Raw genomic sequence first — 16,569 nt, forward strand, 5'->3', positions numbered from 1 at the left:
GCTATAAGTTATGCAAAAGATATTGGTATTAAATTGTGACCCAAAAGGTTAAATCTTTATTGTGGAAGCTTTTCATTAAACAGTTTAACTTAAGCATCCAAACTTTTTATTGTGCCTGCAGACATCGCTCATTGTGATCTTTTTTAAAGATCCCTAGATGTTTTATCAATTCTACATGAAATAATAACAACTCACTCACTGGAAAACCTTATTTTCCAAACAGTATCCCTCACCGTGGCTTTTAGCCATGCAAATTTTCCTCTACATGATTTCATTGAGTTTTAATTAACACTACAAGGATTCAGTGTCCCTCAAATGACATGACTCGGAGCACAAATACCACCTCATTAGCTCTCAATATCTCTCAAACAAAGCGGTTTTTAATGTTATATGATAGATGATATGCATAATGAATTGATTTGTTGTTCAACCAGTGACCCCCTAAACCCGCCAAGACTATCCCCGCAGCTACTTTGTTATTAATAAGACGGATAGATAAGGAGGCAGACCATCACTTTAAATCAGCTTTTCCCCAAGCTCTGCTATCTAACCGGTAATTCCTAGAACGCTAAAACCTTAAAAACACTTAGATTGTGCGTTGTTTCAGCTGTCCCTCTCCATATCCTCTTGTATGATTCTCAGAAATCAAATTTGATTCCCTCTGTCTCCACAGAGAGTCATTGAACTGCCTCAAAACATTTACGCCATTTCAAAGTGCCAGACAACTTCTTCTCCTTCAATAACTGCTTGCCTTCTGTCACACAGCTGGAATTAAAGGAGTTACGCAGTCAATTAAAGAGAAAGTGCATACTTGTTTAAAGACAGGTTTGCATTCACACCGTGGTGCAGATGTGCTTAAGACTCTCTTAAAACCAAATGCTTATTGTTGAACAGAGACGTCTGCTGGCTCTGCAATTTCTGGGCTGAAAATGCAACTGGTTGTTTAAATGTAGGCTGCTGCAGTCACCGTATTGAGTTTAGTTGCATTTGAATTCTTGCCATAATGATAACTATTTGGAGTGATGGGCTACCTTCAGGTGTTATAGTTATGTCTTTAAATGGTATTATTTAAAAACAAGCTCTTTACGGATTGCTTACAAGGCATGTTTGGCAAATGATTGATCTGACCTTTCGCAGACCGTCGTTCTTTGGGAAAACATCAGCTTTAACCTTTTTTAGCTAGATTACCCTGCCAGCCTCTGTGTCTCTATGTGTTTTGTTCAGTCTCTGTGTGTATGTACATGCATATGTTAGTAGTGTTACCATGCTTATTTTCCTGTCCTGCCTCATATGCTTTTATAAGGTTTGAGTCGCTGATATGAAAAAAATACATTAATGAAAGATTGATCAATCATGTCTGAAAGGTTATCAGTATCTGTGTGTGTGTGTGTGTGTGTGTGTTTATCCGTGTGTGTCTATGGGTGCCATGGCTTGATGCAGAATAGAGATTGATGGAGGCTTGCCGTGAGGAGGATACACAGTTATCTCCTTGTAATTAAAATCCACCTCATAAAGATTATTGACTCCCCCACCACACAAACCAGCATGCTCCCTGGCTTGGCAGGGTTTGCAAAGCGCTTCTTAAAAAATGAAAAATAGCATATTAAGCAGCACATATTTTCCATTTATGCGGAACATTTAGATGTGGTTAAGTTATCGTAATGTGCAATAAAACCTGCATGTGAAATTTGTAATCCACTTTGGAAAATTGCTTACTATATTGCTTTAACATCCCTTGAAAGAGCTTTTGAGATGTGTGTGCCAGGTTTATTGTAAGCTATAATTTAAAAGTCCTCAATGCAGGCTGTAAATATAAATTTATTAGTGGCAGGTTTAAATATGCAGACAGAGGTTGCATGAGTGAGTGGATGCTTGAGTGTTTGCTGTATGTGAGTACATTCACAGTGTGTGTGTGTGTGTGTGTGTGTGTGTGTGTGTGTGTGTGTGTGTGTGTGTGTGTGTGTTTGTGTGTGTGTGTGTGTGTGTGTGTGTGTGTGTGTGTGTGTGTGTGTGTGTGTGTGTGTGTGTGTGTGTGTGTGTGTCTTTAATAAGTGTCAAGTATCCTTTTAACTATTTCTAATTGATGCTCAGTGTTCCTTTTTTAATTTGTAGTAAATGTGAGTTGTAAGGCTCAGGATAGAGCTAATGTACAATAGACTGTGGCCAGATGTCCTTATGGCCCCCAATGGGTACACCAATTCCTCCACTTAAGCCACAGGTTGACAACAAAATGTTTGTGTGTTTTAGGGTAAATCTGTGATCAGGGACCTACTTTCATCATTGGATGTAATTCTGATGTATCTGTCTCAACATATCGGCCATTTGTTCAAATATTCAGCAGCCGGAAAGCAGCTTCTCTGGGGTCTCTGGGTCGTTGATTATCCAGGCCTCAAAAAGCTCTGGACCCCACAGCCGGTAGCACTAGCAGGAAGAAAGGTGAGGATAAAAAAGAGTGGACAAATCATGTTTTCAGAGGATCAAGGGTTGACACTGAATCACATAGCATTAAAGCTGAGTCAGTGCTGCTTTCTGAGGTTAAAGTTAAAACTACAGGGCTGAATGCAGTCATTCACACACCCCAATCAATGATGTCACAAAAACATTTCACAGCTGATAGAAATGACACAGATAGGGATGTATCCAGAAGGGCATTATTCATGTATATAGAAAAATGACACAGATGGGGATGTATCCAGAAGGGCATTATTCATGTATATAGAAAAAACATCTGATGAAACAGACTTCCTGGAAAACATCTTATCTCTAATTGTACCTTCCTCTTGTACAAAATGAAGTCTTCTTAATACCGTTCTCAGTTGAGACCTCATATGTGTTTTGAAATCTTGCACTGCTTGAGAGGATGTTTAAACAATGTCATTCTATGCAGGTGTGGAATGCAGCCTGTGGTACCTGGCATGTAATGGCCCTCACCTCAAGTAAGTAATATGTCATCAATCCCCAAACGCTCATGTCTCTCTGATTATTAGTTTCCAGAAAATGAACGTGCATCCAAAAAGTGTAACCAGTCCAATTCCATTTTTACTTTTTTGCCTTCGAATTAAGTCTTGCTCCTCCTCAACGCCCCTCCTTACTCACTTTCTCACTCATCAAACCATCATTCACTTCAGAGGGAAGCATCATTAATGCACAGTAGGACACAGCCGCCTGATGCGTGCTAATTATATTGTGTGTTTTACACGCTGGATGACTTTTGCTTAGTCAGTGATGAGCTCAGTCTCTGGTAATTGTTTTTTTGGATGTGATGAGTTTATAAAAGCCTGTCTGTGGGTGGGTGTGGGTGTATATTTATCGGCTGTTGTTGGTGGGAATGAACTTGGGGATGGTGAGAGCATCCAGATCCTCACATTTATACAGCATGTATTGTCTTGCATCAAATCTCTGTGCATATGTGTATACAACACATGCTGTTTTATAAGTAGCCGAGAAGACAAGCTTATTCCACAGCTTCACACATCACACACTTCTGTGAACTTAGTCATGATTATCAAACACTCAAATTCTTCTTCTGACGTGTATAAACTGCATGCAACTTTAAACATCAACATTTTTTGACATGCACCGCCAACCATGGTACTGTACTCCATGACTTGCTTTCATTCTGCACAACCTATGGGATCCTTTTAGCACTATACATCACTTAAAGCTGTTGCTTGGAATGCTGCTCAGCATTGGGCTAATCATGTTGATTGGAGGTGTCCTTTGGCTCACCTGGGGGCTTCCAATCCTATTAGGCCAACCGTCCTGAGCCTAGCGCTGCTGTTTGATCACTGGTGCTTAAAGCCCACACTTGTCCTCTTATGTTGGTATTAAGGCATGGAGTAGAGAGGCGGCGGGGTGGGGTTGGTGTGTCGGGGTGGGGGCGGGGTGGGGGTTAAATTGTGATCTCCTTAACTCTCTGGGGGGGCAGAGGGGAGTTTGGCGCCTCACCTCCCTCTCTGGCACTTCTCTGCTCTTGCAACTGGAGCTGGTCTCTAAACTTCTGATGTTGGTCGAAGGGCGGAACATAGAAGTTGTTTCAAAAGCAAAAGAAGCAAAGGGAAGAATGAATGACCAGGAGTGTTGGGTAGTGTGTTGTGTTTTCTCCCTAAAACAATATTTTTGAGAGTGTAAAGTTGTTCAGAGGATCACAAAGATTTCTAAATTCCCTCACTCTTAATTGTTCCTCTGTCTGTATGAAAGATGGTCTGTCATCTCTGTGGAAGTCAATACTCATGGTCCCAACAGGTCTGTCAACTTCTTCTAGCTCCCTCCTATAGCTCTTTCTCTCAACCCTCCACCTGGCTGTTATTGTTGCACACAGCACACCCATCACTATGTCTCTCTAGTGGCTCTCCTCATTCCTCCTCTCCTCCATTTTTTGGCCCCCTTCCTCCTCCTCTTCCACCTTTTTCTTTGCTGGGCCGAGAGCGCCCTGGAAGAGCCATGTCTTTCCAAAGTGGACTGGATGGGAAATCGAAACAGGGCTTCTGTGTTTATCAAGCCACGGCTCCGTCACCTTGCTACTACTCCCGTCTGGAGGCCCAGGCAAATTGGTGACAGCAGCAACAACCCTGCAGCACACAAGCCCCCTTTTTCGTGTGTGAATCCCCCCGCCCCCCCATCCCCCACCCCCATCCTCCAAACACACACACAGTATAGCACCTTGCCCTGTTTGGTTTTATTGCTGGTGTCAGGTGAGGAGGTGGAGGTAGGAGTGCTGTCTAATGTTCACCTCGCACACACACACACACAGATACACCCACACACAGTCCCGCCCCCCCCCCCACCCCTGCTGACACCTTGGCTAACAAGACCTGTGAACCTCAGTGACAGAACTCTGAGAGTTGTCAGAGTACCAGTCATTTAATGGCAAGACCTGGCCTCAGCTCTAAGCCAGCAGGGTTTCTGTATGCACACCAAGCCACGACAGGCTGCACAAAGTATACTGAACACGAGTCCATAGAATACCACTGCTTCTTCAGGTTGAAAGGCAGAATCAGTAAAATATCCCTAATACGACATATAGACATATACGAAAAGAATCACTCACTCATCTACTGTCTCCCCCTAAGGAAACCTTTTTACAGTAATCATATAGGTATATACATGACATGTAATATCTCTACTTTAATCAACTGAGGCAGTTTTAGGAGAAGTGGGGTGAAGTGGCAAGAGGGACACTTGGAGTAGAGTGCCTTGCTCAAGCACACTTTGACATGCAGGTTGTTGTAGAAGTGACGATGGTGTGTTTCTGTGTGTGTTTAACTTTACTCTGATGGTGTTGATCTGTACCATCACATTTGGCTTACTTGATCTCTAAATGGTATTACTCTGATCTGTGACTTGCCTATGGAACAGTATAGTTATGTGTCTGTAAAACTGCTGTATGCCAAGGCATCTTGAACCATTGAATAGTTGAGAGTGATTACAAACTGCTTTGCATGTACCACTGCTCCCTTTATTGCATGTGCACAGTATGCTGTCTGCTCAATGCCTAATTCAGCCTCTCCTCCTTTCTCTTTGCTGCGATCAGATAAGTGGAGGAGAGAAGTGAGTTGACTCTGGTTAGAGCCATGCATGGCCTTGCTACCTTGGAAATGAACTGCACAAACAATGCCTGGCCATTGTTCCTAAGCTCTTACAATGAGGCCATTTAAGAGATTATTGATCCACCCGGTGCAGGGTCAATCATTGGATCAATGGTGTGTGGGTTGGTCGGCTCGAAGGTTGGTTGACTGCATGAATGAATGGATGGATGGTTAGATAACGAATGAATGGAGGCCTAAAAAACGTGTGGAGTAATACATGTTTCGATTCACAGATGGATATGAAGACTGTTACATGGAAGACAGAAGTGCCCAAACATAAACTTGTATTCGTCCCAAGGTCTCAGTTTTCTTTCATGGCGACTTGGCTCAGTCTGTTTCACACAGTTTAAAGGTCTCAACTCTTCAATCCACTAAGATTCACTGTACATTCATTTGATGGTTTTTCCTACTCAAAGAAACTTCCCCTTATTATGTATCTTCATTGAGGCATAAAGGAGCAAGTAAAGCTATACAATTTTTAAAAAGAGTAATTTTCATTAGCATGTTGTTGGTGGATTCTTGTGATCTGTTTCCACAAGGGTTCATTGACCTACTTAGCCTGTGGTAGTACAACACGGAGAAATGTAACACAATGCAACACAAGGGAGAGGTGTAGATGCCTTTATTATTCTTACATGTGAGACACATGAGAGTGAACACACACATGCTCTCATACACACAGAGAGAACAGTGATCATCAGGGGCTCACAGAGGTCGTGCCTCATGACGAAAGAGAGGAAAAGAGCTTCTTTAAAATTCTGTAAGAGATGTCAATTGTGCCCTCTGCATATTTCTATGGGAAATTTGTAAATAGATCCTTTGTAAATAGCTTCTCTCTTGCCAATCACCCTGTCTGCTCTGCACAGCAGCATTAAAAATTGATCCTTAGCTGCACTATGGTGAAATGCTAACATTGCTGCCAAATGACTGATTAAAAAGAAAAACCTTTAATCTTTGCTTAAAAGTGTCTACAGCCTTGGCATGCGTTTCCCCTGTGCTCCTCTATCTTCCAAGACTGTGAAGAAAAGGAGGGGGTCGCCGAGGGGGAAACGAGGTCACGCTTCATGTAGAGTCAGCACTGTACAGTGATATATAGCTCCAGAGGTGAGGGATTTCACTAAGAGCAGATCTAGGAAACGACATGCATTGCTCTCTTTTGAATTGAACCTAAAGCCAAAGTTTTAAAAAAGCATGGTAGCATTACACAAGAGGAGGCTTGTGTTGGCACTCTTTCTCATGGCTTTTTTTTCTCCACCTAACCAGTACAGATCAATCAGAAAATATTTTGAAAAGCCTGCAGCTTTGCATGGAAATAGAAATTGACACACACTCTCTCTAAAAAAAGGTAACAAGGCAATTAAACAGTCATGAAACAAAGAACTCCCAAGATTTGATGACAGAAGACAAAAAGATCAACCAAGTGTTAATTGGAGGTGCTGATTGGTGTGTTTGTGTTGCAGAGAGAAGAACAGGGAATGTGCTCCTTTAAGAAAACTAAACCTCGTTTCAGAGACCTTTTCAGCGATCTCTTACTGACGGAGCACGAGAGAAACAAACATGTATCCTCTTTCCTGCACTACAGTCATTTAATTTACTTACTTGCATGTATAATTCACTTGCTAACTAAACAGCTCATTAATTCTTAGTGGATGGCTCTTGATTGATATTTTCCCCTTCCACCCTTTACCTGCCTGCCTTGTGACATCCTTATTCCAACACATCCTTTTTATTTATTGTTTCAGGTGTACCAATACAAGTTGCACTTTAGTAAACAGTAGAGCCCTCAAAGCATTGAGTGGCGACATTCACTCACACCTCCAAATATCAGCCAGGATCACTAAACTGTCACCCAGAGCCACACACACAGGCCTCCGCCCCTCCCCTCCCCGTCTCTGTCATTCAGGTGTTTACTGTCATTCATACTCAGGGTTTTTGTATAATCCTCTCACCACACCTGAGTGCTCCGCACTCAGTGTCGCTGGATTTACTCTCTCCTTCTTTCCTCCCCTCTGTCTTTCTCTCACTTTCCTCTCCTCTAGTGCACAGCCTTTTTCATTTGGTATCAGAGCCATTCTTCAACACACGTTGTCATTTCCTATGTAAATAACCATAGATAAAAAGACAGTAACCGACGTTTTAAGATTTACACAGCGCTCGGCGCGTATGTTTTCAGTCATCCCCTCTATCAGCCAGCTTGTTTGTAGCAGTGTCTCTGCCTGGAGCCATAAATTAGGGGTTGTGATTTAACTCATTGACACAACAGAGTGAGACAACAAAACATGAATAAAACAAATGATGTGGAAAAGGTGAGGGAGAGGAATAGAGCGATGAGAGAAGGATGAACTGAAGGCAGAAATGGGCCAGTATGTATTTCTGCTCTAGTTTCACTTGGGAAAGGCTTCATTAAGAAGTCTGTTTCCAGAGCATAGTGGAATCTTTATGTGTGCGCGTCCCAGTGTGCGTGCACGCACAGGAGTGCGCGTTATGTCTTCATAGGTCAATGCGTGAGATTGTGTGTCGATGCACACGCACACTCATGCATACGTGTGTGCATGCCTGTAAAATTATTTGTGTGTGTTGAGTAAGCGAGGTCTCCTAAATTATTTACTGGCATAACTCTCTAATTGGTATCAAGTTTTTAAATGGGGTCAAATGTTGCGGTGCAGTCTCATGCAGCTTTTCTCTTGCCTTAAGTCTGTACATTACATCTAGTGCTACAGTGCTGCTGCTCCATTGGACTTGAACCCCTAAATGCTGTTTTTTTTGCCGGGGGGGGCTAAGGAGGGAATGTAGTTGTATTACTGTGTTAGTCTTTTTACTCATCACTCTTACATAGAAAACAGTCAATGAGAAATGTGGTAAGTTGTAGACATCAAACAGCACACTCACATACTCTCACACACACACACACACACACACACACACACCAAGGGAAGCCTGCTGCATGCAGAGCTGGTATTAGATTTAAGCCCCTTAATAAAGCCAATTAGATTTACACCGTGCACTGATGAAGGCAACCATACCGAGGTTATTCTCTCACCTCGACACATGCACATGCAGACATATGCATATACACACATGAATGAATTCTTACTATTCCACTACCCAAGATTGGGGCGGAAATATTTTGACATTGTCAAATGGGGTTTCCCTTTATCCCTTTATCCAACTATGGATGCAATAAGTCAAATGTTGAGCAAGTTACTAGAAAGGTTTCATCTTTGACTTAACAAATAGCACTCCTGGAAGAGCATGTACATTACTTTACTTGGACTGAAGAGCGAAAGTGGCAATAGTTGCATTGCTCTTCCTGTTGTGAAGCCCTGCTCTGCATGCCGATATTGCATGATATTTATGTTAAAGTATAAAAGGAGACTACATGGTTTGACAGCCATTCATTCAAATACTTTATGGAGATTCACTGGCCAACAGCAAGACTCTCAGCACTCCAGAAGGCCCGTAGGCACACAGTCACAGTCAATCATGGTTTCCCCAAACCCTCCAAATGGAAACAAAACCAAGCAGATTCCTGAATAAGTTGGGGTTGGCGTTAGCACATTTTTTGTAACATAGCAAGGTTTTCATTGCTTTTTAAAGTCATAACATGACATATATAACACAAGAGTTCAAGAACTTGCTAAATACTTAATTTGAAAATATGGACTGTACATTTAAAAACTACTTACGTCATAATAGGAACATCCAATAAAGTTACGTTGTGTCATCCTGACAGGACTGCAGGCACGTTCAGCACAAGCTGAGGGACGAGATGTTTCCAAGGAGCAGGAAAAAGAGGAAGCAAGTGCAGAGGACACAGGAAAAACAAAACCAAGTTGGGGGAGATAAAGCATTTGCGACTATCAGGTGTTCATCAGAGATGGCCAGGAGAGGAAGTCCCCATTCATCAGTCCAATTTGAACATGGCAATGTGAGGGAGAGAGGGATGAAGGCAAGGCAATGGGCACCGAAGAAAGAACCGTGGAAAAGCAGAGCAAGCAGAGACGTAGAATTCACCACATTGCATCCTTTACCCCAGTCCGTGGGGGAGCTATGCAGGCCCGCTGCCACCACTTTCCCCAGCTAATGACCGGGCACCAAAGCTCACAGCAGAGTTGTGGACGAAGATTGGAACATGAGTGGTAATGTTCTCATTACAAAGAGCAATTTACCCATAGCTCCCCTTTCTGACCAAGTTAAAATTCAAGCTTTTTATTAGATAAACTCCTTGTTTGTATATATCTACCATGAATGTTTATTTGACACTTTGAAAGCTGAGTGTCTTTTTTTTTTATTTAGGCAGTATTTTATCACCAAACTATACTGCTTGTAAGGACAATAGTTTACAAACAAAGTAAGAAGTTCCGGGTCCTCATTTTCCTGAGAGACCAATTCAATTAAGAAAATACACACAATTAAGAAAACAACAATTTCATGTCGAGTAGTTGATGGAAAAAGTTGAGTTTTTTTTGTCTCTGTCTCTTTAGGAAAGATCTACTATCTGGTTGAATTGGTCCAAAAATGGGAAATTTTTGGAACAGACCAAAACCAAGACCTCTCGGTGGACCTCTGTCAGCTCAAGTCTCCTATTCACTAGTCTTCCTGCCATCTGAGCCCTGAACAAAAAGCTAAAATGTCATCCCTGTCATTTCCCCCGGGACCACAAGTCGGAACATCTCGTTCTCCAACTTTTTCCTCTTCTGAACAATTTATCTACCGTCCTAGACTCAGAAGTTTTTTTTGTTTGTTTTATACTTCTTCTGATGAATCCATAAGAATTCACACTGCACCAGAGTAATTCATCTGATGTTTATATATTTTTTCCATTTAGGCAGATAATACACAAGTTTACATTAGTCATATATAGCCATATACTATAGCTTGTTGACCTTTTATTCCACTTATTTTGTGATGTTTTGATGTTTCATGTTTTTATAATGAGTGGTTGACGGAGCCGAAAATGAACGGTCTGATCCACTTTTTTAATTCTAAATGTGCCATAGAGTAGACAGTGGCTTTTCCACATTTTTACAATGCAATATCTTGACTTTTCATGTCATTTTTTGGCATTTGATGACAGATTAGAGTACTACCTTTATATGACATGTAATACTGTGACCTTTTGTGAAAATTTTCTTTTTCATGATATGCAAGAGTATAACTTATTTATGATGTACTATGATTTTTTTCCAACATTTTTATGACATACATCTCTGTCCAAGATGCATACTAAAATGATACACTAAAAAATGACATTTCTAAGACATATACTAATAGTTCTGATGGATTTATTTATTTTAGTAAAAATAAACTACTTTTATTAGAACTACACCATCGTGTATTGACTTTTCAAGACACAGAGTACTATGACTTTTAGATTAATATTTAGATTAATATTTATGAATTCATAGGGCATTTCATGACATGTCATATTATGTCATTTTTATAAAATGAAATACTGTGACTTTTTTTCTTTTTGAAATCCTATATGATGACATTGTCTGTGTTATGGTATGCTGTATATTTTACCTACATGCAATACTAAGACTTTTTTTAATGATATACACTGACAATGGTATACTATATAAGGACTTAAATGTTGTATCAACCACTTATTAGGTTGTGTTTTTTGCTCCTTTTTTCCTAATGACTATGCTATGTTTTTTTCTGATTTTTTCTTACATGCACACTTTGCCAATGTGTTTAATGTTTTATGACATACTATTTCTATCACTTTTTCTCTACCTCTTTAACATTGCCTCAATGATGGACTGATTTAAATTTGGTGGGCAAAAGTTACTGTGGTACAAAAAACATTCCTTGCCAGCACTGAAGTTTTCAGCAGTTTTCACAATTAACACAGGATTATAAGTTGAAGTGATGACATTTTGAACAGATATGAATTCAAATTGCAAAGATTACTCGTTGAAGTATGCATACAACTGTTTAACTGTAGTTAGGGTTTTTAATTATTGACACTAAATTCAACAAAAAAATGTACTTTTCTTTCAATAACTTGGCACTGTGCAACATGTTGGCAATATTGGGTTGGAAACAAAATAGTAATGTATGAATTCAATTATTTCCTAATATATGTAATATTGCTTGTTAATACTGTAAGTAATATAGAAATAATTAATATTCAATCAATCAATCATTGTTTTAGCCTCTATTTTAAGTCTCTATGTGAACCGTGGTTTTCATTTCAACTGAAATTTCATTTCTATACATCTGCACATCAAACCTATTCATTTCCTTGATCTAATTTTTTGGTTGGTATTGGAGTCGAAACAAAAGTATTTTAAAGGGTTTCAAAATGCTGCTTCCGGGGAAGCAAACCTAAAATGGTTTTAAATTGATGCTAGGAGTTTATTTTGAATTACCAAATAAAACACTGACAACATACAGGCAGCAATACTAATTACCTTGCGACATCGTCCATCAGCCCACCCTGCTGTTGCCTACACTCCCTATGGTTTGTTTTGGTGTATGTGAGAAAGTGTTTGTGGTGTGTATCACGTCTTTGCCCTGTGAGACTCCGGCTGATCAATTCAAGGTGAGGCCTGTCGATTAAACACCCTGCGCTGTGCTCTCTACCTAACCTAACAGAGGGTGATACAATCCCACTCCTCACACACACACACACACACTTGTCATCTTACGTTCACACACCCGACCCCAAGCACACGCACACATACTCACCCACCTTACCTGTCATCCATCAATATCTCCATCTGGCCTTCTATTGATCCCCTCCAACCAGCTTCTTTACCCCACGCAGTACAACATCGGGGCCAAGATGACGTCCTACACAGGTTGAATCTCTGTGAGATTTACAATAAAGCTCAAGTTATTATTTAACTCTTCCGGGCCACAGTGTGCTCTTTGATTTAGCACTCCGGGTGAGGATGAGTTACAGCTGACATGGAGAATCTGCCAGGGCTGGAATGGTAGGCACCCAGTTCATAACTCAGCTGCCGAATGTGTAGTTAGTCAATCACTTGATCTGTAATCACAAATGCTGCCAGAAATTACATGAGTGATGAGCTGTAATAAAAGCACTTACTTTTCCTGCTCTGTCTCTTAAGTGTTATTGGCAGACCCCTCTCTCCCAGGAGGCCGTGGCTGTGAAACAAAATCCCGATATAAACTGCCTCATTGGTCCCTGCCTCACGCTCTCTCTAGTGTACTAGATGTGTGTGTGTGTGTGTGTGTTAATGCAGAGTGCTCTCAATTCAGTGTAATACAATGCTCTCTTTACAGTCTTTCTTCTACCGTTAGATTCACTACAGTAAAGACAGCTATATCAGTTATTCTCTGTATCTGTCGGCAGAGGTGCATGGAAACAAAGCACATCTGTATCTAAATAGATCCAGTAGTGCCGATTGGTGAATAAAATGCAACATACATACATACATACAGTTGTCACAGCTGAAAAAACATCTCTCGCCTGACTCGAGGCGAGGATGTCCCGATGAGTACGTGCATTCAAGATCGGACCTTATACACTGTACAGGTAATCCAACATCTCAGGGCTATGACACAGACCTTCTTCGACTGTCTGTGACTCACAGCTCCATAGCCTTTGGCAGGAGGTCATGCATGACAGTTTTATTGATATAGACCTCTCTAATAATTACACTGTGTCTTGCATGCACTATTGATCAGGCCTATTGATAAAGTCATATTTTACTGTAAAGGTCTGTTGATTTGATGCATTACAGCATAAATCTCTACTTACAAGGAGCTGATTTGGAACTCCTACGGCCAAGTGATGGATGCTCCAGCAGATGAACACAAACCCACACACACACACAAGTTGTATCTATTGTTTGAATGGGGTAGTAACAGGCACAGGTTAAAGACAGATGTAATGACATCTTTAGTCCTTCCATATAAATATATACGATCACACGTAAGAGACTCATGATTTGTATTGTCAGCAGTAGCTGAATTGGCATGTTGGTAATGGATTTTGATGTGGTTCAGATGACTTGTGGTGAACAGAACAGACCAGAATTTGTCCTATATATGAACTGGCTTTAGTACTTTTCTTCTTTACAGGGAGGGAAGGAAAGATAGATGGAGAAACGGCTGACCTCTAAAGTCGCTGCAATGGAATTTATACAATTTCCAGAAGAGAAACACTTCACAAATTGGCTACCACAATTTTTCTGGTGTTTAAGTTTTCTTTTGCCATATTCAAGTTGCATGCAAGTTGAAAAAAGTTATGTGAGAATATACACTATATAATAGTATGCTGTCACGCATTATCACCTTTAGATCTTACCATGGAAAAACATTATGTATTACTAATGGAGGAAAGGATTTGGTCTTTATGGTTCAAGTTCAAAAGTAGCTTACTAGACCGTGTTTCCGCTTTGGCCGTCAGTTCAAAAGAATGTTTTCTTTTTGGGCTATTCTCTGGCTGGATTCTGAACCACTTGGGGGTAGTTTGCAAAGGCTGTGGTGCACCAGTGACAGGCTGGTTTTCACATTTAGGGAGCCAGAAGCATATGGGTAAGATATACATGTTTAAGGGGCCTACAAAAACGCTAAAAGCCAGGATATTGAGTTAATCGATGGCCCAGTCCAGACCCCCCTGAGCGGCTTCTCCTGCAAAATACTGAGCGACCCGTCTGGCTGCAGATCAGGAATGTTGTTCTGCAGAGGACACAAGAGGGGAAATTTAGTTAAATCCGGTGATATTTTTGATTGACATAAAATCTACTCTTTTCTACTTTTTAAATGCCCTGGAATTCAGATGACAGTAGACAAACGTCATTGAGGTTTGTATTCTTAGTGTGCAAAGAAATGCATTGAAAAGAGAATAAGAAAACTGCACTATCTACAACTTTTTGAAAAAAGGGAACACATTGTTTAAAATAGGATTTAGCAACATAGTATAAAATAAATGTCATTTTCTCCCCGTTTATTTTCAAAGACTTTACTTCGATAGTGTATCACAAGCATGAAAAGCCTTCATAGCATTGACTTTGAACATACTTAAAACTTTTGTACCATAGCTGTTGGAGCTGCTAACTTGCAGGAGGCAGCCAGTTGGTTCTCCTGAGCTGGAGGGTGAAGGCAGCGTAAGACAAAGCCAGTATTTAATCTGAGAGGGAAACATTCAGCGCCGATTCACTGTGACATAGTGATTGATTTGAGTGAGTGGTGTATTTACCAAGCCTGACGGGATAGGAGAAAGAGAGGGTTATTCTGTCCATCCATATGCTTATCTCCCTCCATAAATCACTGCCAATGTAATGCATAAATGTGGATGAGCAAACAATGCATTGTTCCGACTTTGGCAATTCCACTTTGACCTTTACATTTGGCATCGGTCACTGGTGCTAAATGCGTGCCATGACCTTCCCTGACCTGGGGCTATTCATATTCAATAGCCATTAATCCTGATGGTGCGTCAAACAACGTACAGTACATGCACACATATTAAACAGAAATACCCCAAACAAGTTACTGTAATTACTACTACACTATATTTTCTCTGTTAAAATAGTATATGAATAAAGGTATGATATATTTTCCCTCTCGTAAGTCTCTCATATTCCATTACCACTTTCACCACTTTCAGTAGTACGCAATGATGGTCTATGTCCATCCTAACCTTTGACTCCAGCCAGTGCTTTAGAGGTTCTGCACTTTGCCCTCTCCCATTTTAACTGTCTGAAGTATACCTTCATAATTGCCTCTGTCGCTGTCAAATGCAAATATGAGAGGGTGCAGGGGCAGGGGGCTGAAGTCTGTCCAGTAACCTTTTGGCCTCTTATTCATCCATTCTACTCAGAGCAAGCACAGCAGACGTACTCCCCCTACCCACAATTCCATACTGTATTAGTCTCCTTGTCGGAATTATTGATGGTTCTTTGGAAATATTTTATTGGTTAGTCATGACCTTTGACTGGAGCAATGCAAACACTAACCCCCCTAAAGCTTCCTATTGACATGTATAAATATATATGATCAGATGGCCAAGAGAATTATAGATTTAGAGCGGCAGAAGACAGAGTCATGGATTTGGATTTTAGCACCATGAGGTCAGCATTAATTTCTCCACTATGTATGTGTAGGATTACAAGGTAAAAGACATATTGAGTTTGCTATAAATCAAAACATATGTCTAGACCTGCTCTAAATGAAAAGTGTCCTCACATAATCTGTTATGAGTTTGCACTATATAAATATAAATTGACCTGACCTAACTATGATGTAACATCTTCACTGATGCACAGAAATGGAATTGGGGAGAATCAAGTCCAACGTACGAATACAATCTTGTCATATCCAAATACGGTTTACATTTTTAAATCCCCAAAAAAGAATACCCAAATACATTTCAACATGTTCATCCTTTTATCATAGCACCCCCTTATAATCTCCCTTAATCCAGATACTTTAAATATCTTCATCAAAGGAAGTGTAGCTTGCAGTAGAGCACCCACAATTAATATATTGCATAACCACAGCTGGACAACTACCTAACAACTAACTGGTGGCACTAAAGAATGTAAAGTCTCCTTAGAAAACGCCTTAGGCAGAACAAGCACTTCAACAGGCCAGAGAGAATGGGGGGGAGGAAAGATGTAAAGCATGAGAATGCCAGGTTAGAGAAGAATATGTTGGAAAAAAAGATAGAAATAGAGAAAGAGACACTATCGTGGTGAGATTTCTCAATCCTCTGTTTGGGAGCAGTTTTTGAAGGACCTGGTGGCGTCAGACACGAGGGGGCTTTGTGGTGGTTTACCCAGGAGAGGCCAGCTCAGTAGTGGGATCCAGTGGAACACCAGGTGACAATACTCCGCACCCAAGCAGAAACCTCAGCCCATTGGTTTGTAAACACTGTTAAATTGATTGAAGGGAGCTGATGAGATTTCCCTGCAGCCTTGGCTATTATCACGTTGTGCATCTAGCCCATGCAGTCATGTTTAATCTAAGTGAAAGTATTTCTGTCAAAGGTTCAAAC

The sequence above is a fragment of the Pungitius pungitius genome, chromosome 5 (genome assembly GCF_949316345.1).
Source record: "Pungitius pungitius chromosome 5, fPunPun2.1, whole genome shotgun sequence".
NCBI classification, from domain to species: domain Eukaryota; kingdom Metazoa; phylum Chordata; class Actinopteri; order Perciformes; family Gasterosteidae; genus Pungitius; species Pungitius pungitius.